The sequence below is a fragment of the Gekko japonicus genome, unplaced genomic scaffold (assembly GCF_001447785.1).
Source record: "Gekko japonicus isolate JY-2015 unplaced genomic scaffold, Gekko_japonicus_V1.1 scaffold348, whole genome shotgun sequence".
In the NCBI taxonomy this organism is placed as follows: domain Eukaryota; kingdom Metazoa; phylum Chordata; class Lepidosauria; order Squamata; family Gekkonidae; genus Gekko; species Gekko japonicus.
The window spans coordinates 334,329-355,438 of record NW_015159720.1 but is presented as its reverse complement, the minus strand read 5'-3'; the positions used below and the strand labels follow the sequence as shown (position 1 = coordinate 355,438).

The following is a 21,110-nucleotide window of genomic DNA, read 5'->3' as shown; positions in this document are numbered from 1 at the left end:
TGAGCTACTTGCCCCAGTAGCAGATATAAAGGCGGACTTGCTACTCAACGACATGGATGTGGCCTACAGGTCATATTCAGGATACATAAAGAAAAATAATCTGCCTAGGGAAATTGTAGTAAGATTCTCGAAGAGGCATGTCAGGGATGCTATCCTGAAAGCAGTTGCTGCGATACCCCTGAAGGTGGGGGAGAATGCTGTCAGAACGCTAAAGGATACTCCATTTGAAGTAAGACAATGCAGAAAGAAATACAAAAAACTTGTGCTTTTCCTCCAAACAAACTCAATTGGATATTCTGTTTCCCAAAGGAGTAATATTCAAGATCAAGGAGAAGAAAGTCAAGATTGACTCTGTTCTTAAAGCTCCAGAATTTCTAAAGGAGCAGCTGGGAAGGCCAGAGGACGAGAAAAAAGAAGAGGACGATAAGTCCAGTGGAGAGCTGGAAACTGGTTCGTCTGGTGAGGACTCTTTGTCTGAGCAGGGGGCATCAGCCCCGAAAAGTTCCTACAAACAAACTGCGGAAGAGAAGAAGAAGTAAAGGCTGAAGGACTCTGAATTGTGCCTTTGAGAACTTTGGTTCTAGGGGATGATGGGGGGCACTGTTATTGGGCAATTAAATGTAACTGGGGATGGTTAAAAGGGTTAAAAGATTGACACAGTTCATAAGAAGTACAAAGATGAAAAGTCTGAATGAAGTATAAAAAGTTAGTTGGAGATCTCCTCTCTTGGGTTTTTAGTTAGTAGTGGGTTCTTTATTTTCTCCCTTATATGTAGCTTTCCCTTTCCCTTTTTTATGTTCTAGTTTTTGTAGTGTTTAAAAAATCAATAAAAAATCCCCTCCGGGGGCTTAAAAAAAAAAAGATCAGGCAGGATTTCTGCCAAAAAGACAAATCAGAAATAATATTAGAAATATTCTTAACGTATTAGAATACTATGAACAACATCCTGAAAAACAAATGGCACTAATGTTTCTAGATGCCAAGAAAGCCTTTGATAATGTAAATTGGAAATTTTTATTACAAAAATTAGAGACATGGGATTGTGGAGTAAACTTCTACTCAAACATCAAAACTATATACATTGAACAATGGGCGAACGTAATAGTCAATGGAGATTTAACTGAAAATATTAAGGTACAAGAGGGCACAAGACAAGGGTGTCCTCTTTCTCCCTTATTATTTATATTTATACTAGAAACTCTAAATGACTTGATTCGCGAGAACCACCAAATCAAAGGCTTAAGAATAAAAGAAGAAGAATATAAACTACTAGCGTTTGCGGATGATTTGGTATTCATAGTAGAGGATCCGATAACATCAATACCTTTTTTGTTGGAAACATTACAAGATTATGGACAAGCGGCAGGACTAAAAATAGACTATAAAAAAACAAATATAATTACAAAAAATTGCACTCAGAAGGAAAAAGATCAAATACAAAGAAAATCCATGATGGAAATAGTAAAAAAAGTAAAATATTTAGGTATTATAATCGCTAATAGAAATAGCTCATTAATTATATGAAACTATTAAAAGAAATTAAAAGAGATATGAAGATTTGGAATGATTTGAACTTATAATTTATGGGAAAGATAGCTACACTAAAAATGAATGATCTTCCTAGAATTCTTTTCTTATTACAGAATCCACCAATTTTGAGAAACCAAAAGATCTTTAAAGACTTAAATAAAATCTGCAAACAATTTGTATGGCAAAAAAAGAAACCAAGAATCCAATGGAAACTACTACATGATAAAAAAGAAAAAGGGGGAATGGGGATACCAAATTGGCAACTTTATTATAAAGCCACAGCGATGACATGGATTAAATATTGGCTCCTACTAGAAAATAGAAGACTTTTAAATCTGGAAGGTCATAATCTCATAATGGGATGGCATGCATACGTATGGTATAATAAAGACACAATTCATAAAAGCTTTCATCAACATACCATACAGGGTGCCCTAATTAAAGTATGGAAAGAAGTAAAAGAGAAATTTTCTAATAAAATACCTAAATGGATCTCACCAATGGAAGCTTTTATAAAACCAGTATTACTAACAAAAGATAAAATAATGTGCTTCTAATGTCCTGGTCCCACTGGTGGACCTCCTGGTGGCACTGGTATTTCCAGCCACTGTGTGATACAGAGTATTGGGCTGGATGGGCCTTTGGCCTGATCCAACATTGGCGTCTCTTATGTTCTTATGTTCTTAAATAGAAAAATATGAAACATTACTAGATAAAAATAATAGGCTGAAAACTCAGGAAGAACCATGTTTACAAAATATTAAACTGACTTGGTGGGAAAATGTACAATTAATAACTAGGTATAACAAGGATAAAAAAATTGGCTTCCAAGATACAAAATTGGACTTAGAAAAAATTTGGCTATCGTCAAGCGATAAGATGATTCAGAAATTATATAGTTTTCTCCTTCAAGAGTATTTATTAGATGAAGCAGTTAAAGTACCAATGATATCCTGGATGCAAGACTTTGGTTATAACATCAACATAGATGAATGGTCCAAAATATGGAAAGTTATAAGATATACAGGAGCACTACCATACAAAGAAAACATATACAAGATGTTTTATAGGTGGCACTGGTCACCAGATAAAATAGCTAAGTGTTATAAAAACTCATCGAAAAACTGTTGGAAATGTAAACATGGTGTGGGAACACTATATCACATGTGGTGGAGATGTAGTGTAACACAAAATTATTGGCATAAAATTTTAGATATAGATTTACCTTTGTGTCCTAAAATCTGTTTGTTAAATATTTTACCAGATAATTGTAATAAAATAGATCAATATGTAATAACATATATGCTAACATCTGCTCGTATTTTATTTGCCAAATATTGGAAACGAGAAAATACTTTCAAGAGAAGAATGGATACATAGAATGTTGGATATAGCTGGGATGGACAATTTAACACTGTTTATACAAGGGAAAGATGAGGATGTGTTCATTAAAAGGTGGCATAGATTTTATATATGGATAGAAAATAATTATCAAAAATAGACTCATTAATAACCTGAATACATTAATGTATGCGATGCGTTATGTATGATGTAAAAATTATAAATAAAATTTATACAAAACAAAGAGAGAGAGAGAGAAAATAGCCACCTTGGAGAGTGGACTCTATGGCATTAATTCCTTACAGAGGTCATTCCCCTCCCTTCCCCAAACCCCACTTTCCTAAACTTCCCAGCCTGAAGTTGGCAACTCTGGTAGCCAAGGAAGGTCCTACATGCTGAGCAGGCTCCTTATGGACAGATACATGTAATGTTGGATCCCACAGATCCATGTAGATAGTGGTATCGCTTTCCTCTGGTACAGGGGTCCTTTCCCTCTTTGAGCCTCTAGCTCCTTGCTCTGGAGGACGGTCCCATCACAAGCAGAACAGATCGAAAGGATCTCACCCATAGTGCTCTTGTCCTAAAAAGGGGGAGTCAGTGATAGGCTAGCATTGTTTTCCTCTGGCCGTTTACAAACATCAGAATGTTGTCAGTGGTTCTGTGCATCAGAGCAGGACCTGTGGAGGGGGGCAGCAGGGCCATTTGGCCCGGGCCTCACATTCTTGGGGGCCCTCAAATTTACACTTTTGATGTTAACTCTTAATTTGGTTATTGTTACAGACAAAGAAGTACTAGCCTTTCCAAGCTCCCGTTTGTGGCGGGATTTTTCCCACCGGAGGCTGGGACCCTTCCCTCCGAGAATAACGAGCTAGCCACTGGGAGATGAAAATGGCAGTCGTCATTTTGTGCGCTCCTGCCCAGATAGCAAAACTGGCCAGTCTGGGAACTGGTGGTCTGGTTTCCATAGAGGTGTCCGCAAGAGCAGCTACAGAGGCATGGCTGTGGCAGAAGCAGGAACAACAGAAGGAGAAGGAATGTGTAGGCCTTGCTATGCTTAAGATAAACTATGACATTGCAAGAAAACTAGATTTTTCCAGTTTAATTGGTGAATTTGCACAAAAAAGCTAGCTTTGTATAATTGTTTTCGCATTTCTTAATTTTTTAAAGTTTTATAAATTTTATTTGGTTTTAATACATAATAGGGCAGGAAGGGTACAAGGGATGGAATAGGACATAATAGGAAGTTCCATCAAATTTATATAATAGCTGCTACAGATTTTCCATCGTAATTCTTTGTTTCCAGATCTCTTTCGTTTATATATTTACTGAAGTCGGATACGCTTAATCAGATCGCTAGAATCTTCTATATTGATTCCTGAAAAAAGTCAGGTTCTGCACAGTTCAAGTTTGAGTTTCTCCAAGACCGATTTCACACAAGAGCTGCGCCGCGGTCGCACCTCCTTACCCTGCTTTCTATTGGTCAATTTCCCACTCGAAGCTGCGTGGCTGCATTTTGACCCGTGGCTTCGCCCGATTTTCCCCGCGGTTTCGCCCAATTTTCCCCGTGGTTTCGTGATCCTGTTTTTTGAGGATCACGAAACCACGGGGAAAATCAGGCAAAGCCATGGGTCAAAATGCGGCTGCACAGCTTCGAGTGGGAAATTGACCCATAGAAGCGGGGCAAAGGGAGGCGCGACTGCAGTGCAGCTCTTGTGTGAAATCGGTCCAAGTTCAGAGTGAACTCTGGGGCACCACTGAGGTTTCTCCTTTCCCCATCCGTGCCCATCCCAGGCTTTGCCCCAAAATCTCCAAAAATTTGGAGTTTGCAACCCTAACTGCAGGCCTGAACCAAGCCCCACACACAGTGCTACCCCTCACCGCAGGCACCCCTTGAGTCAGCTTACTCATGGCCACCAGTGGCCCACCAGGAAATTTCCCAGTGAGTGGAAGGGCCGGTCCCTCCCTCCCTCCCTCCCTCCCTCCCTCCCGCCTGGTTGCTTTTTCCTTCCTTCCTTCCTTCCTTCCTTCCTTCCTTCCTTCCTTCCTTCCTTCCTTCCTTCCTCAAGGCCAATAGGCCTTACGGGTTTTCTTGCCGCCTCCTGCAGTCTGTGCTTTCTGCCTTTGCTCTTTACCTGGAGAGTGCTGATTAGTGACTTGCGGTGGGAGAAACTGATTTATCGTGGCCGTGAGCCGCCCCTCAGGGGCCGGGCAGAAACGCTCATGAAAGAACCCTGATTAAAAAGAGTGGTAATGAAGACAAATGTTTCAGAGGGAGTCGAGAGCATGCTGGGCCTTGGCGTTCCCAGAGCTCTCTCCTCTCAGAGGTAACGGTGGCCAAAGGAAATATTCCCCCCCCCCCAAGTGTTGTTTATTTCTCATGGCACTGGAAGAATTTTCCTTTTCCTCCTGGGTGTTCTGACTCTCACTTGTTAACTGCTTTCTGTACAGGGTTGCAATTAACCCTTGGCAGACATTTCACACACACACACACACACATACACACACACACACCCTACTCCCCCTTTATGCTCCATTCGGCACATAGAGACATTTTTATGCCACGACCTACGCGCCTATTCTGAGGTTCTTTTAACTTGACGGCTTTGTCTGAGTTCTCACATCGTTAAATGGGACTTTATTTTTCCAACAGTCTGTTCACACCAGCTTTGGCATTTTGATAACTATTTCTCCCTCCTGCCCCCATCCACCCTTAGACTTTGAAAATAAGTCAATAAAAGAGAAAAGAGGAGGTGATGGGAAATCCATAGACACACACACACATACACACAGAGTAGAGGATATACTCCACTTTTTAGAGATACTTTGATGTATTTTGATGTGTTACTGCAACAGGGACCGGGGCGAACTTGGTGGCCAAAACCACCCTGGAAGGGCCCCTCTCCTCCCCCATCCCACTGCCTCACTTGATTAAGGCAGAAGTGCTTTCATCTTTCCTGGTGTTGCCGACCTCCAGGTTATACCTGGAGATCTCCTGGAATTAAAAGTGATCTCCAGATAACAGAGATCAGTTCTCCTCGAAAAAAATGGCCTTTCTTAGAACAATGGGTGGTAGTTTTTTTGTTTATCCAATGGGCTGTGATAATAGAATGGTGTCTAAATTAGAGTCACAGGTGAATAATTTTCTCTCATACATCCTTCAGTATCCACCAAAGGATTTCTGTTAAATAAGGCTTTGGTGATCATCAGGGGTCAATTAAAAGTGAAAGAGGTGCAGGAGCTCATTAGCATAACTCATTAGCATAACTTATTTGCATACGCCACACCCCCTGGCATCACCGGACGTGTGTCAGAAGGGAACACCCACTGCTCAGGCTCCACTGGACTGTTCTGGATTGGTAGCTATTGGGGGGGGGACGTGCAGATCTGTCCTCGCAGAGGAGGGAGAGCTTGTACCTGAATAAAACTTGGTCTTAAAGATGCCACTGCACTGTTTTGGACCGGGGGGGGGGCTCTGCAACGTACCTGGCTGCTTCTTGCTCTGAGTGAGGGCTGCTGGGAGCAGGGGGTGCGGCTTGTTGCATGTGCCCGCCCCCTGGGCTCTGTACTGCTGGAGCTCTGCTCCTGTGCGCTCCTGCAGGAAATGACCCCTGGATCATTATTGTTATTTTAATTCTTTAAAATATTTTTATGCCACCTTTCCACCCAATTCAGGGTTCCCAAGGCAGCAAACATTAAAATATCTCACACATTTAAAGCCTTTAAAATACATACGTGTGTGTGTGTGTAAATTTAACGGGCAGAAAATAGTGAAGACTTGAAACTGCTACTGATGAAGGTTAAAACAGAACGTGCCAAAACAGGATTCCAGCTGAACATCAAGAAGACAGAAGTAATGACTACTGGGGAATTACACAGCTTCAAAGTTGACAATGAAAAACTGAAATTGTTGGAGATTTTCTAATTCTTGGCTTCATCATCAATCAAGATAGAGACTGCAACCAAGAAATCATAAGGAGACTGGGAAGAGTAACTATGAAAGAACTAGAAAAGATTCTTAAGTGTGAGGATTAGAGATGGGCACGAACTGGGGAAATGGAGGTTCAGCATGGTTCGTGAGGTCCCACAAATCACAAACCATGAACTGGGATGGACATCCCCCGGTTCGGAAACTGATTACATTCATGAGGTTTGTGGATCTTCCCTCCCTTCTTTCTTTTAGCGGTGCCCCCCCTGAGGCTAGCACAATGGAAGGGGGGGGGAGATCCTGCAAAAGCCATTTAAAAGAAATGTTCCCTTTGAATGTCTATTGCAAATGGGCATAGCATGCAAGTGAAGTCCAAGCAGCGAGTTCACCATGGGGGGGGGAGCAAAAGGGTTTGCTGAAATGGCTTGCAAAAGCCATTTAAAGGGATTGCTGAAATTGCTTCCAACTGGGAAGGCATTAAAATGCCTTCTCAGTTCACTTGCTGAGCTGTGCCGCTGCCACAGCACGACTCAGCGAGTAAACTGAGAAGGCATTAAAATTAAAACTGCCATCTCTTTAAATGCCTTTTCCAAGCCCCACCTCTGGCACCAGCATGTCTGCTGACACAAACCACACAAACCCACCTGGAAGGTCTGTGGGAGGTTTATGTGGCTTGTGAGGGCAGGATGGCACGAACCAAGGTTCGTGAACCACAAACCGGTTTTGGTTCATCACAAATTTCGGTTCATAATTCCGTTCGTTCCCATCTCAAGTAACAACGTGTCACTGGCGACCAATAGCAAGCTAATTCATGCCATAGTATTCCCCTTTCCTATGTATGTCTGTAAAAGATGTACCATGAAGAAAGCTGACAGGAAGAAAGTTTATTTATTTGAAATGTGTTGGAGGAGAGTTTTATGAATACCGTCAACCACCAAAAAGACAAAATAAGTGTCTATTAGCCACAAAGTATAGATAGGCTATACTCTCAGGCTGGGGCAAGGGATGCTCTGTATTCTTGGTGCTTGGGGGGGCAACAGAGGGAGGGCTTCTAGTGTCCTGGCCCCACTGGTAGACCTCCTGATGGCACCTGGTATTTTTGGCCACTGTGTCACAGAGTGTGATGAACTGGATGGGCCATTGGCCTGATCCAGCATTGCCTTCTCTTATGTTCTTATATGAACTCTCGGTCTGGGGCAAGGGATGCTCTGTATTCTTGGTGCTTGGGGGGGCAACAGAGGGAGGGCTTCTAGTGTCCTGGCCCCACTGGTAGACCTCCTGATGGCACCTGGTATTTTTGGCCACTGTGTCACAGAGTGTGATGAACTGGATGGGCCATTGGCCTGATCCAGCATTGCCTTCTCTTATGTTCTTATATGAACTCTCGGTCTGGGGCAAGGGATGCTCTGTATTCTTGGTGCTTGGGGGGGCAACAGAGGGAGGGCTTCTAGTGTCCTGGCCCCACTGGTAGACCTCCTGATGGCACCTGGTATTTTTGGCCACTGTGTCACAGAGTGTGATGAACTGGATGGGCCATTGGCCTGATCCAGCATTGGCTTCTCTTATGTTCTTATGTCTCACGCTGTAACTGCTATGCCACACCAGCTCTCACAGTATGGAATGTACATTAATGGAATACCAAACAAAAGTTGGAACTTCACTGAAGTGTCTATGCCACAACCTTTCACTGTTCGTCACCTACTATCGTACTTGGCTCTTCAACTCATTTGGTTTACTTTGGAAATCATTTCGGGTCTGAAGTAGGAGGTGATCCAAATATTGTTAGGTTGTAGAATGCCCGCTGTCAAATTTGTCTGCTTATTCAGTGGCCATCCACTAGAGTGTCAGCAAAAATAACAAGTGTTTGAGACAGTAAGATTCAGTGTAATCACCTCTGAAGTTTGTGAAACTGCCCTTGTGTCCTTGGTCCATTGAGCCAAGTATTGTCTTTCCTGACCAGCAGTAGTTTTCCAAATTCTGAATAATTTCCCTTCCCTCCCACGATTTCCCCACACATATCAGCAGCAGGGTTTTTTCTTTTTCTTTTTTTTTTTAATTACTGGTTGTATAGTGTTAGAATACATAATTTTAAAATGCTATAGTGATATGCAAACTACCAGTTTTTAAAAGAATGAGCAAAAAGCCTAGCAGAGATTGGGTAGGCGGGTGGTAGGGAGAAAGAACAGGGAATTGCCCTGTGGAGAAGTAACCTGTCTCTGTGAGCTTTCTCTATTTTGTAAGCTTTCATCTCGATTGAGAACACTGTAATTTTGCAGAGGGTAGGGGATTTTCAGGGTTGAGAAGGTGGGATTCCACTGGAGGGGTGGTCAGAACACCCAGCAGATTCTCAATGCTCAGCCTTTTGGCTCAGTGGGTGTCGTGCCGCTCCCCAGCGCTGGCAACTCCGCCAAAGTTCTTGTGGATGTCGGAGAGCTAGTTCCAGGCTGGTGTCGTTGCACTCGTCAGAATGCATTATTGTCAGCCACCCACTAATTATCAGGAAATTTATAGCTGCATTAGGTAAATGTCACTTCACCGCAGTGGCCTGGAATAAGAGCGTTTTCTGCTCTGAGTTAGCACCATCGGCACATCACAGTGAGAGTCTCGCCAAGGAAGCTACAGGCTTTATTTATGCACATGCATATGAGTTTTCTGGGAGAGAGTAACTCAAAGATCGTGTGTTGCTGCTTTTCTTTTTCTTTTTTTAGGGAGGTGGATAGGAAAGCATTTCAAGACTCAAAGCTGCATGGTTCTCTGTGTAATGCATATAGAAGGCTCGAACACTGGATTGCCAACCAGTTGTTATTGCTCTGAATCCTGAGCAGTAGTTTAGGCTGAGAGGACATGGCTGGCCCAAAGTCACTCATCACGCTTCCATGGCAGAGTAGGAAGTCACACATGAACACACATGCAACTGCCTTATCCCGAATCAGACCATTGGTTCATCAGAGCCAGTATTGCCTACTCAGACCGGCAGCGGCTCTCCGGGATCTCAGGTGGAAGTCTTTCACATCATCTTCTGCTTGATCCTTGAATTGGAAATGCCAGAGATTGAACCTGGGACCTTCTGCATACCAAGCAGATGCTCTACCACTGAGCCACAGTCTCTCCCCCAAGCCCAGGTCCACACTCTGTCCACTATACCACACTGGCTCCCAGTTTTCTGTTTGTAGAATTGGGGGGGGGTAAGATTAGAGGGTTCCTTTAGGCTGGACAGTAAGGCTGTCACAGAAATGTTATGTGTTCCCCCCATGACCTGACACCATTAAGCACATTTCCTTGCCCATGCCCATGATGAGATAAAGGAATGTTATGGGAGATAGTTGAATTTGATACGGGGGTGCCACTCATGGTAACAGTTCCGTGTTAAATGTAACATGGTCAGTCTGCCTCTGCGACTTACAAGTGGTATAACTCTGTGCAGGATGGTCTTACAGGGCTAGAGCGAGGTGAAATTACTCATAGGCCTAAACAGAGTTGCACCGTTCTAAACCCATTGACTTTAATTAACTTAGAATGAACAATGCCGCTCTGCCGAGGGACGCTGCAGATTGGAAGTGTGTGAGGACATATAGTTTAACAGGTACCAGTACTCAACTTGTTCCTCTGCAAGTGAAAGCACCCAGTGAATCTGGCCCAGTAACCCAGACCAATGTCCTTTGAGCAGACAATGGGTGAGGCTAGGGTGGTCAGAAATGTGCCTGGAAACTTTAGGAGATTTTGGGGGCTGGCCATGGGAGAAAGGATGTCATTGACTCGTTGATGATACTTCCAGCTAAAACCCAAAAGTGATGTCATTGACATTTGGGGATTTGCTGATCTAGAGATCAGCAAAATTGTATCGCATCAGTGACATCACTTCCGGGTTTTAGTCGGAAGTGATGTTGATGCATTGATGACCCCTCCCCCCATTTTCTCCCACTACTAATTTAGGACCGCCAGGGAACAGGGGGGGGCTTCAGCCCCGGTTAGCCTGCCGAAAGCAGGCATATGGCACCCCTAGGTGGGGCCCAGGGATACTATACAAGGAAGAAGATGTGTGATTCGGGTTCTGGAAAGTGAGAAGCGAAGCGAGGAGAAGCACAGAGCCTGTTCAGTGCAAATCCTTGCGTATGTCCTTGTTGCAATCGGCACCAGCTTCATCTGTGTGTGTAAATTAATAAACAAGCAGCCTGTTCTTGCATGAAAGTTTTATATTTTTATGCTTTTCTATAAGAAATGACCTTATATAATGAGGTACATTATGGTGGCATGAATTTATAATCAAGGTATAAGGCGGCTGTTAGGTAGTGCATGATTTAAAACCCCATTATCTTCTAATATGGGAGAAACGTTCCGACAAACGCTGACCGAGCAAAATGCACACACACACCCCAAATTTAATCCGATCGGTCACTTTGAAGATGTATTACCCATTTGCTGCAAACAAGAGGCAGACGGAAAATGAGATAATACAGGATAAAATAGCTCTTTCTCATGCAAAATAGATGCCGCTTTTTCAGGGCAGTTTGCTGCTAAACTTGGATAATTTGTTTAGAGGCTGCTGAAGCTAGGGGCGTTAGGGACCAGTGGAGGATTCCCCTCTTTAATTTTAGGTGAGATGGTAACTTCAGAAACCAAGCTTGGTTAGTGATAACAAGACTGGACCAGAGCATGGGGCCAATACGTGCGTCAAACTTAGGATCATAGGCAGGGGCGGATTAAGGCTCACTGGTGCCCTAAGCACTGACCAATCTTGGTGTCCCCCTCCTTTCCACACTGACCCCCAGCCCATTTTAGTTGTTGACCCGTCTGACCAGATACACAATGCAGGTTGCAGCAATACAAAAATGTATTCATAGGATAACACAATATACTGTACAAACTAAGCTTTTCACCCTTTTCCAAACTTTGTGGTGCCCCTTTTGGCCCTGGTGCCCTAAGCATATGCTTAGTCTGCTTAATGGTTAATCTGCCCCTGATCACAGGCCAGGCATATACACAGCAGGATGCGAAGGCAGACTCTTTTTTTTGTGTATGGGGAGTCTCTCTCTCTCTCTCTCTCTCTCTCTCTCTCTCTCTCTCTCTCTCTCTCTGTGCTCGCATGCCTGGAAGTCATGGTGACTTCTGGCGACCCCGAGTAGGGTTTGGACATTTCAGAGAGGTGGCTTGATTGCCTGTCTCTGCATCCCAAGCCCTGGTATTCCTTGGAGGTCTCCCTTCCAGTTACTTTCCAGGGTCGGCCTTGCTTAGCTTCCAAGATCTGACGAGATTGCCCAGGTCAGGGCGAGAAGGGAGACTCTTGAGGTGGTCTTTGACTGAACAAACGTAGCTGCCACCTTTATGCTCCATTTGATGAGTTGTAGAAGAACCACTGATACCACAGTAGAATCTAAAAGGTGATCGCAGTTGAGCATTTTGCAACCTATGTGTCAGCAGCCAAGACTTTTAGAAGGGTGATAGCACCTTACCAAACGGCCTGCACAGGTACTGTGATGTGTCAGCATAGAGTTGTATCCAGCCAGAGCAGCTTTGGATGTACCTAGAGCGATGGCTCAGGACAAGGGTGTTGATGCGCATGGTGGGCAGTCACTTTTGTGAGCGGTTAGGCTGAGTGCATGCACAGAGCCACCCCTAGGGCAACAGGCACATAGCCAGGATTTTGTGGCTTGTGGGGGCGACTTTTTTTTTGGGGGGGGCCTGAAGTTCTCAGCACAGAAGGAAAAGCCATTTAGCCAATAGAAAGTTGCTACCAGGATAGATCTCTAAATTGCAACCTGTTTTCAGCTGTTGCAAGTTAATCACTTCTGCCAGCCTAAGCAACACTTCTGATAACAAGCTGGCAGGTGGCGGTGATGACTTCTATAGTCAAGAAAGCTAACACTTAGGCAGAAAAACTCTCTTAAAGGAGACCAGTTTCTTGACGCAGAGTTAGAAGTGATCGTAGAGGTCACTTACTCCAACCCCCCTGCGCATTGTGGGAATTAGTCAACTGCAGCTTCCCACTCTACTTAAAGGAGCACACATCTTTATAAAATGTTTTAAAATGATTGAAAAAAGCATTTACAGGAGAAATTCTTGTGTGGAGCAGTGCCTTTAAGAAAGGGGGCAGGGCCCCCCAAAGCCCCACCATAGCTACAGGCCTGTGGGGCAATATGGTATATCAGAGCAGTTGCCCCTGGCCCCATTCTTTGGGGACCTCCACACTGTTCCAGATAATCTGCAAACACCTGGGTGTCAGGGCTTGTACAGGCCATCAGCCAGGTGACTGGCAATGGAAGTCTTGCAAGGTTTACCCAGAGGGGACATCACAGTAGCCCCCCCACCAATGCCTTTGGACAGGGATCACCAGCCTTTTTGAGCCTGACACAGGGTGGCAAGCGCAACCCCAGAATGGCTGCCACAAGAGGCAGAGTGAGGCTGTGCAGAACTCTCATTATAACTCTTCAATAGTTCAGGTAGAAGCTGTATTCAGTAAAATGCCTTTTGAAAGGAACGTATCGTTTAAAACGATTTTCTTGCGTGCACACGTCTTTAGTTACACAGTGAAGGTCTTTGTGCCATGATGGCAGCTGCTGCCAAGGCAACTTTTAAAAAGTTGACACAGCCACTCAGACATCGCCAATCAGAAACCCTGCTAGGCGGAAGTCCCATGTGGCCCCACCCACTTTCTAAAAACACTTGACGGGCCCCAGGAAAGATGGTACCCGCGGGGCACCACGTTAGGGAACCCTGTCCTAGGAATTCCCTCTGTGGTAAAGACCACAGAGATGAGGAGAGATTCCTACAAGGTTGTGGACGCTATGATCCCCCCTCCTCTCATTTTTCTCCCGCTACTCAATTGATCACGCATGAGCAATTGAAGGCGAGGGCAGGAGTTAGCCTGCCACAGTTCGGCACTTGCGAAGCCTCATTTAAGGTTCAGCATTATAACTTTTGTTGCAGTAGGTCACAAGTAGGTGGCCAACCGGCAAGTGGGTGCTTACCCTAAGGAGTCTCGAGGCGGCTTACAATCGCCTTCCCTTCCTCTCCCCACAGCAGGCACCTTGTGAGGCAGGTGGGGCTGAGAGAGTTCGGAGAACTGTGGCTGGCTCAAGATCACCCAGCAGGCTCCATGTGGAAGAAGAGGAAGAGAAGAAGAAGTTTTTATACCCCTCTGTTCTCTACCCTAAGGAGCCTCAACGTGGCTTACAACCTTCTTCCCTTCCTCTCCCCACAACAGACAGACACCCTGTGAGGCAGGTGGGGCTGAGAGAGCTCTGAGAGAGCTGTGCCTGGCCCAAGGTCACCCAGCAGGCTTCATGTGGAGGAGGAGTGGGGAATCAAACACAGTTCTCCAGATTAGAGTCCGCCGCTCTTAACCACCACACCTTGCTGGCCCTTTCCCTATGTGGCTTGGGAAAATAAGGTTGAAACCCCTGTGGTTCTTTGGGTCCTGCCTAGTTCACACAGGGAGGCGAATCAGGTGGGGATGAGGTGGCCAAGCCCTGAGGAGTGCACCACTAGAGATGGCAGGTGGAGAATTTCAGCTCTGAATGTTCCCTCCTCACAATACGTGCTCTCTCTCTCTCTCTCTCTCTCTCTCTCTCTCTCTCTCTCTCTCTCTCTCTCTCTCTCTCACACACACACACACACACACTCACACACTCACACTCACACTCACACAAGTTCCCTGGATAGGAAGCATTAAAATTCTTCAAAGAAATAAAGAAATGTGGATCTTTTGTAAGAAACACAATGAAATCTATACAATAAGGCATATTTGGGACAGTTGGTAGGGTGTTGGAGTGATCTGTGTATGAAGGCAGTGATGGGCAAGGATTTTTATGGGACTCCAAGGCTTCTTGTAAGAAACTTTACAGAGAGAGAAATGAGAGGGACAGAAAGATGCTCACAGTCCGGTTGGAAACCGTGCCCAGATTTATGCTTCGTAAAACCCTGTGTGTGCCATTTCATAATAAAGAGCTCACACCAAGCAGCTAGGGATGCCAGCCTCCAGGTGGGGCTTGGAGGTCTCCCAGAATCACAGCTCCTCTTCAGACGGCAGACAATAGATGCTTTGGACTAAGGCATTTCCTGCTGAAGTCTCTGTCCTCCTCAGGCTCCACCCCCAAATCTCCAGGAATTTCTCTACCTGGATCTGGCAGCCCTACCCCACTGTACCCACCAGTGACCAGGCCCCCCTGGCAATCCTGCTTAAGAACATAAGAGAAGCCCATGTTGGATCAGGCCAAAGGCCCATCCAGTCCAGCACTCTGTGTCACACAGTGGCCAAAAATACCAAGTTCCACCAGGAGGTCCAGCAGTGTCTGTAATCAGTAACGTTGAGTTCTGTAATGCCAGTCCTGCAAATGGGCCATGTTATATTGGCTCATTGTTGATCTCTTGCTCTTGCTCTGAATATTGGTGGCATTTGGATCTTTACTTCTAAATGTTGGCAGATCCCTTTCCCAGGAGAGCTTTCCCCTGCAGACTGAACTTAAGCAGCGAAGTCCATTCTAACCTCCCCCACGAATCTTCATGTGTGAACCAGGTGTTAGATTTCACGCACGCGCTCTTGCATAGTCTTCTTCCGTGTGTAGGGAGAGAGCCAATCAGAAACCTGTTTGTTTCACACATGTCCAGCCTTTTTCTCAGCAAGTGGGCCTGTTCCACAATAATTTTGGGATACTCCAGCATCGGTGCGCTAACTTGGATAGCCCAGGATAGCCCCATCTCGTTGGAACTCAGAAGCTAAGGAGGGTAGGCCTTGGTTAGTACTTAGACGAGAGATGTTATGTACGTGGACCACCACCATGGGTCCGCGGTTAAAGGAGGAGCTTGGTCCCCAACACAAAGGGAACCTAGGATCCAAGTCCACCGGGAGTCCACCAATAGCACCCTTGGCGAGAGATTCAAGCCCTCCAATGGGGACAGAGGTGTGCTGGGTGGAGTGTATATAGTTGGCCTTGCAGGGCCATTTTGTGTGTCTTTGTTATGAAGTACAATAAACGCATCTGAACGCATGTCGTGGTCTGAGTTCTCCATGCGTCGAACCCAGTACTTTTCAAGAGACCACCAAGAAAGTCCAGGGCCGTGACACAGAGGCAGGCAATGGCAAACCACCTCTGCTCACCTCTTGCCTTGAAAAACCTACACAGTTGCCATGAATTGGTTGCAACTTGAATAAACTTTCCACCACCTACCACTAGGGCTGTCAAGCCGTGGGGGGGGGGGATCCGCACGTCTTCACAGGATCCCTGCCGTGGGGGACAGCGATAGGCGTTGCACCACCGTCGCCAGGCTTGGCAGCCCTACCTACCACCAACTTTGAGATCATTCCAGATCTAGGCAAAGATGATTCTGTTGCTACACTCTCACCATGAGCATTTTTCGCAGCTAAGGATGTGTTTGGTGGTGCTGGTGTTTCTTTTACCCCAAGCTCTTCAGAGGTTGCATTGAACTGTGTACCAGTTTTATTGTTGTTTCTTTTATGCTCCCAGTAAACAGATTTGGGTGCGAATCACAGAAAGAATCACGAGAAGAGGCAAAACAGATATGCTAATTATTGCAGCAGCCAAATATTGTTTGAATCATGGTCTGGTGGAAAGTGCCGTCAAGTCGCGGCTGTCATGGTGACTACGTAGGGGTAGAGGTGGTTTGCCATTGCCTGCCTTTGTGACACAGCCCCAGAACTGTATTCATTGGCGGTCTCCCATCCCCAAATACCAGCCAGGGCCGACCCTGCTTAGCTTCCGAGGTTTGACAGGATGCGGCTAGCCCGTGCTATCCAGGTCAGGATGAATTATTTCTTTGAAAAATTACTTTAAGTCAATTATTTAATTTGGTCCTTTAAAAAAGAAATTGATTAGGGTTGCACTCTCCTTCATTTAAATAAAAAATTCTATTCTGCCTTTCTGCTGGACACAGAGTGTTGGACTGGATTGGCCTTTGGCCTGATCCAACATTGGCGTCTCTTATGTTCTTATGTTCTTATGACTGTTGCTTTGAAGCAGCCGTGCCACATTTCACGGGAGGCACAATTCCGCTTTCCCAACCTACTGCTTGCGTTTGGGGCAGTTTGTCTCCTTTCTGTGTACGAGAATAACCTAGCGATGACATTATCCATGAACTTTCTGACTCTCCTACCTTGTTCTTTTCTGGTCGAGGATGTAGCTGGTAATTGGGCCCAGATGCACTGACGTCCTTTAGGCCGCTCTGTTGTTTTAGCCTACACGAGTCAGATTTTTAATACAAGTTTGACCTTGGGTTGAAACATTCTCAAAATGCCATACTTTAATATCAATTTATACACTTTTTTGCATCAAAGCGGGTCAGAATAACCAGAGGGGGAAGGTAGTGAGGAGGGGGAAAGTTGGAAGGAGAATCATATTAATAAAACACTTCTGACTCACTATAGCGGCCAGCTTGTTGTTAATCTCAAAGCCTTGTTAAGAATTTGGGCATGAGCTGCTCTGGCAGGGCTTGTTCTCAGAATCATTTTAATGAGGATCTGTTACCCTCTGATAAACTTAAAGTGTCCTTTGGGCCGTACGCTTTAGGTGGATAAACAGGAAGAGAAAAAGGGGGGCTCCTCCTTTACCCACCCACTACCTTTGTTTTCCCACAGATATGTATGGGACACTCCCCCTTTTCAAGGCGGCATTTCCCCTGTTCCATAGGATTTCCACTTGCTTGCTTAGGATGGAAACTGGGGCCAAGTGGCGGAGGCAATCATCCTTAGGAGAAAAAATAAATAAAACAAAAATAAGGCCTCGTCTACTTACAGGAAGTTCTGACCATATTGTTCCTGGCAATTCCTAGAGCTACATAGAAGTGACAAGGGCAGCAAGAAGGGTTGCCAAGACCCCCCGGGGGGCGGGAAAACCCCCGCCCGAGAGGCCCGTTTCCTACCGGCAGGGATTGGGCTGCCGGGGGGACCCCACCTCCAAACTGCGTGACGTGCCTGGCATGAACATATCACCCGGAGGTGACGCAATCATGTTGGGCATGTTGTGGGGGGACACTCTATCATCCAAGGGAAAACTCTGTGTTTTTCCCTCGGATGATTGTGGCCCCTCCCCCAACATGCCCAACGCGATTGGGGCCCCTCTGGGTGATAAAGCGTGCATGTGCCAGGAGGCTCCCGGGGACGTCCGGGAGTCCCCCCCCCCCCCATTACAAAGGTAGGACTTGACAACCCTAGCAGCAAGGAATTGCTGGAAACTCTATGGTAAGATTACCACAGAGTGTCTGATGACTCGTAGAGCACTGCCTGGCAACTCTACTGTTCCACCATGTCCCTTCCTGCAGTAGAGGACTCACAAGGCCTCAGATTGGAGAGGGGAGGGAATTAGGGTTCCCAGACCCCCGGTCCGGGCAGGGGATCCCCCAATTTTCAGGGCTTCTGCTTGCTGTTGGCCAGCTGGCGGGCGGGGAAGCCCCACCCCCAAACAGCAGCATCGCATGGCAATGTCCCCAACGTGATGATGTCACATGGAAGTGACATGGACGTTACATCATCATGCTGCCGATGCTCTGCTTTTGGGGCAAAACGTTATGGTTTGAGCCTAATTTTAACCACAGAGTTTGCCCCAAAAGCAGAGCGTCACCGTGCGACATGGCCAATGTGATGTCACTTCCACATGACATCATCATGTTGGGGATATCGCTGCCCACTCCTGGACCGCTCCCCAAATCCCCCCACTGGTGTGACAATCGCACCTGGCCCATCCTAGAGGGAATTGCACCACCTGATTCCTCCTTCTCTCCATACCCTTTGCTTTCACATGCTGCCTGAGCAGAGATACTGGTCTGCTGTAGATCATCTTTCTAATCCCCTCCCAGGGCTGGCTGCTTCCCTCCACCCTTTCACACAACCAAGAAGCATCCTGGGAACCCTGTCCCAGCTGCAGTCACCTCCTGAGTCGCCTTCTCCACTGGATTACGTGACTGGACGCCTGGCTGCCAAACTCAGTTACTTAACCCAGAGTCTGTTTCAGGCATGTCCCGGCTGGGCCGGAGCGCTGCCAGCCACCCATGGCTCACCTCAGCCAAGGTGGGTCACTCCATCAATTCCAAGGTGGGTCCAGCTGACCATACATTTATTTGTGGAGATAAGAACTTGCTCACCCTTTGCAACTGTGAGTGCAACTAAGGTATGATGGTCTGCAATTGCAGATTTGTGTGGTTTGTCTCGTATTGTGTTGGTGCATTTGATGCGACATTGTTTAAGAACATGAATTGCTGCGATGGATCTTGTTAAAGTAAGTCTTCATTCTTTCAGTTAGGCCCAGTCAAATGTCTTACTGAGTTTCACTGTTCGGGGGTGTCTTAATCTCGAAATGTGGATGTTGCAATCTGGCAGCTAGGGTTAGCGGTCACTAGTAGACTTGTCTACATTTAACTCTCTCTCTTTTTTTTAAACCCTGGAGCCACGGTGGCTCAGAGGTTAAGACACTGAGCTGCAGACCAGAAGGTCTGTCGCTTGGCAGTTTGAGACCTGAGTGCCGCATGACGGAGCGAGCTCCCGTCTCTGGCCCCAGCTCCTGCCAACCCAGCAGTTCGAAAGCAAGAAATTGCAAGTAGATAAATGGGTTCCGCTTCAGTGGGAAGGTGCCGTGCGCCTCGGCATTTAGTCATGCTGGCCACATGACCACAGAAATGTCCTCTGACAGCGCTGGCTCTTTGACTTGGAAACAGAGATGAGCACCACCCCCTAGAGTCGGATTCAACTGGCTTTCAAGCAAGGGAAACCTTTACCTTTACTTTATGATATCAGCCAATTCAATACAATTAACAGAGACACAGACGGGAAGAAATGAAATGGAAATCTGCTCAGGCACTAAACTCACTGGTTGAGCGCGGGCAAATCTCTCTCTCTTGACCTAACCTGCCTTAAAGGGTTGTTGGGAAACTAAAATGGCCCGTCCAGTATTTTTCCTTCTTCTTTGCTCTCACATTTCTTGACTTCTTTGCCCACACGAGAGATTCACTGTGACAACCCATGTGATTCTGTTTTATGGACATCTATTGATGCAGTTACAGAAGTCATAGCATTAGGACGTCGTTAGGGCTGTGAGGCCCTTGTGGGAGCAGGGGATCCTGTGCCGCCCCAGCAGGGGATCCTGTGCCGCCCCTAGGCTCTGCCCCCTGCAGCCAATCAATTGGCCACCAGGGACACTTACTAACAACCAGAAAAGGCCTAGGCTGGCAGTGCCGGCTACACAGCGACATCACTTCCAGCACACACCAGAAGTGACATCATTGCATCAGCCAGTGCTCTGGTATTTGGGCAAAACCTCTCTAGTAAAAACGGCTTCTACCATCGCCCAAATACTAGAGCATGTCGTGTCACCAGCGATGCAATGACATCACTTCCGGTGTACATTGGAAGTGCCATTGCTGGCAATGCCAGGCTAGGCCTCTCCTCACTGTCGGTAAGCCCTCCACACTCACCAGCTGCCAGGAGGGACTGCACAGCATTGAGGATAATCACATGGTCTGCCAGAGCCAATAGGATGCGTGTGGACAAAACAAGGTCTAGGACTGTAAGGGCAAAGAAGTGTAGATGTGTTACTGAGGCACTGGTACAGTGGAGATGTCAAGGAATTGCCAAAAACAAATGGGGGAGGGGCGCTTTTCAACACCCATGAAAAAGAGCACAGAGAGGGAAGCCATTTCTGCACATCTTGTAAGAAACTGCTTTGAAAGCAAGCAACACAGAACAGGGCGGTTCTTGGTGCCATCTCTGAAGTGTGGTTCACACGCCACGGCGGCTTCCTGCTCGAAGCCCATTTAACTTTGGGCTGTGCAGGCCCAAAGTATGGAGAGCGAGAAATCAAAAGTCTTTCTTATCAGAAATGTTCATTCTGGCTCTAACAACTGTGAGGCGAAGATAACAACTCCAGGCCAGCTGTCAAATGTTTACCATTATCGTGACTCTCCCCAGGGTAAGATGCGACTTTGGCTCTCCTCACCGGCAGTAATTTAATTTTTCCTTGATTCTGACTCGGAAATGGCAGTGGGGTTTGTTTTGTTTTGGGTCGGGTTTTTTCCTTCTTTCGTTCGTTCTTTCTTTTCTTTTTTTTAAAGATCCCCCTCCCTTCAGACGGCTGAAATTTTCCTGGCAAAGGGATTTCTACCAGTCTCGAGTCTTCCTTGCGTCTGCAGTCTTCACCTTTTTAACTGACGGCTCTGCAGCTCATCACCAGCTATGCAAACTGACAGTTCACATCCTGGGGCGGCAGCAGAGGCCCTGGCCTGCAGAAAGGAGCAGCCTGACTAAATTTACGCTCGCAAGATCTCTTAATTCACAAAAGCATTTGCTCTAGTTCCTGTCATCCGCTGCAGGGGC

The 21,110-nt window shown here is 46.2% G+C and overlaps 1 protein-coding gene and 1 non-coding gene across 5 annotated transcripts in view; one reads left to right on the top strand and one right to left on the bottom strand.

The window, feature by feature from the left end:
* Positions 1-21,110, top strand: part of BCAS3 (breast carcinoma amplified sequence 3) — an 812,136-nt gene that overhangs the window by 500,929 nt on the left and 290,097 nt on the right. The gene's annotated exons all lie outside the window — the stretch shown is intronic.
* TRNAT-GGU lies at positions 9,833-9,904 on the bottom strand. The gene has a single exon. It is a non-coding gene; the product is annotated as a tRNA-Thr (tRNA).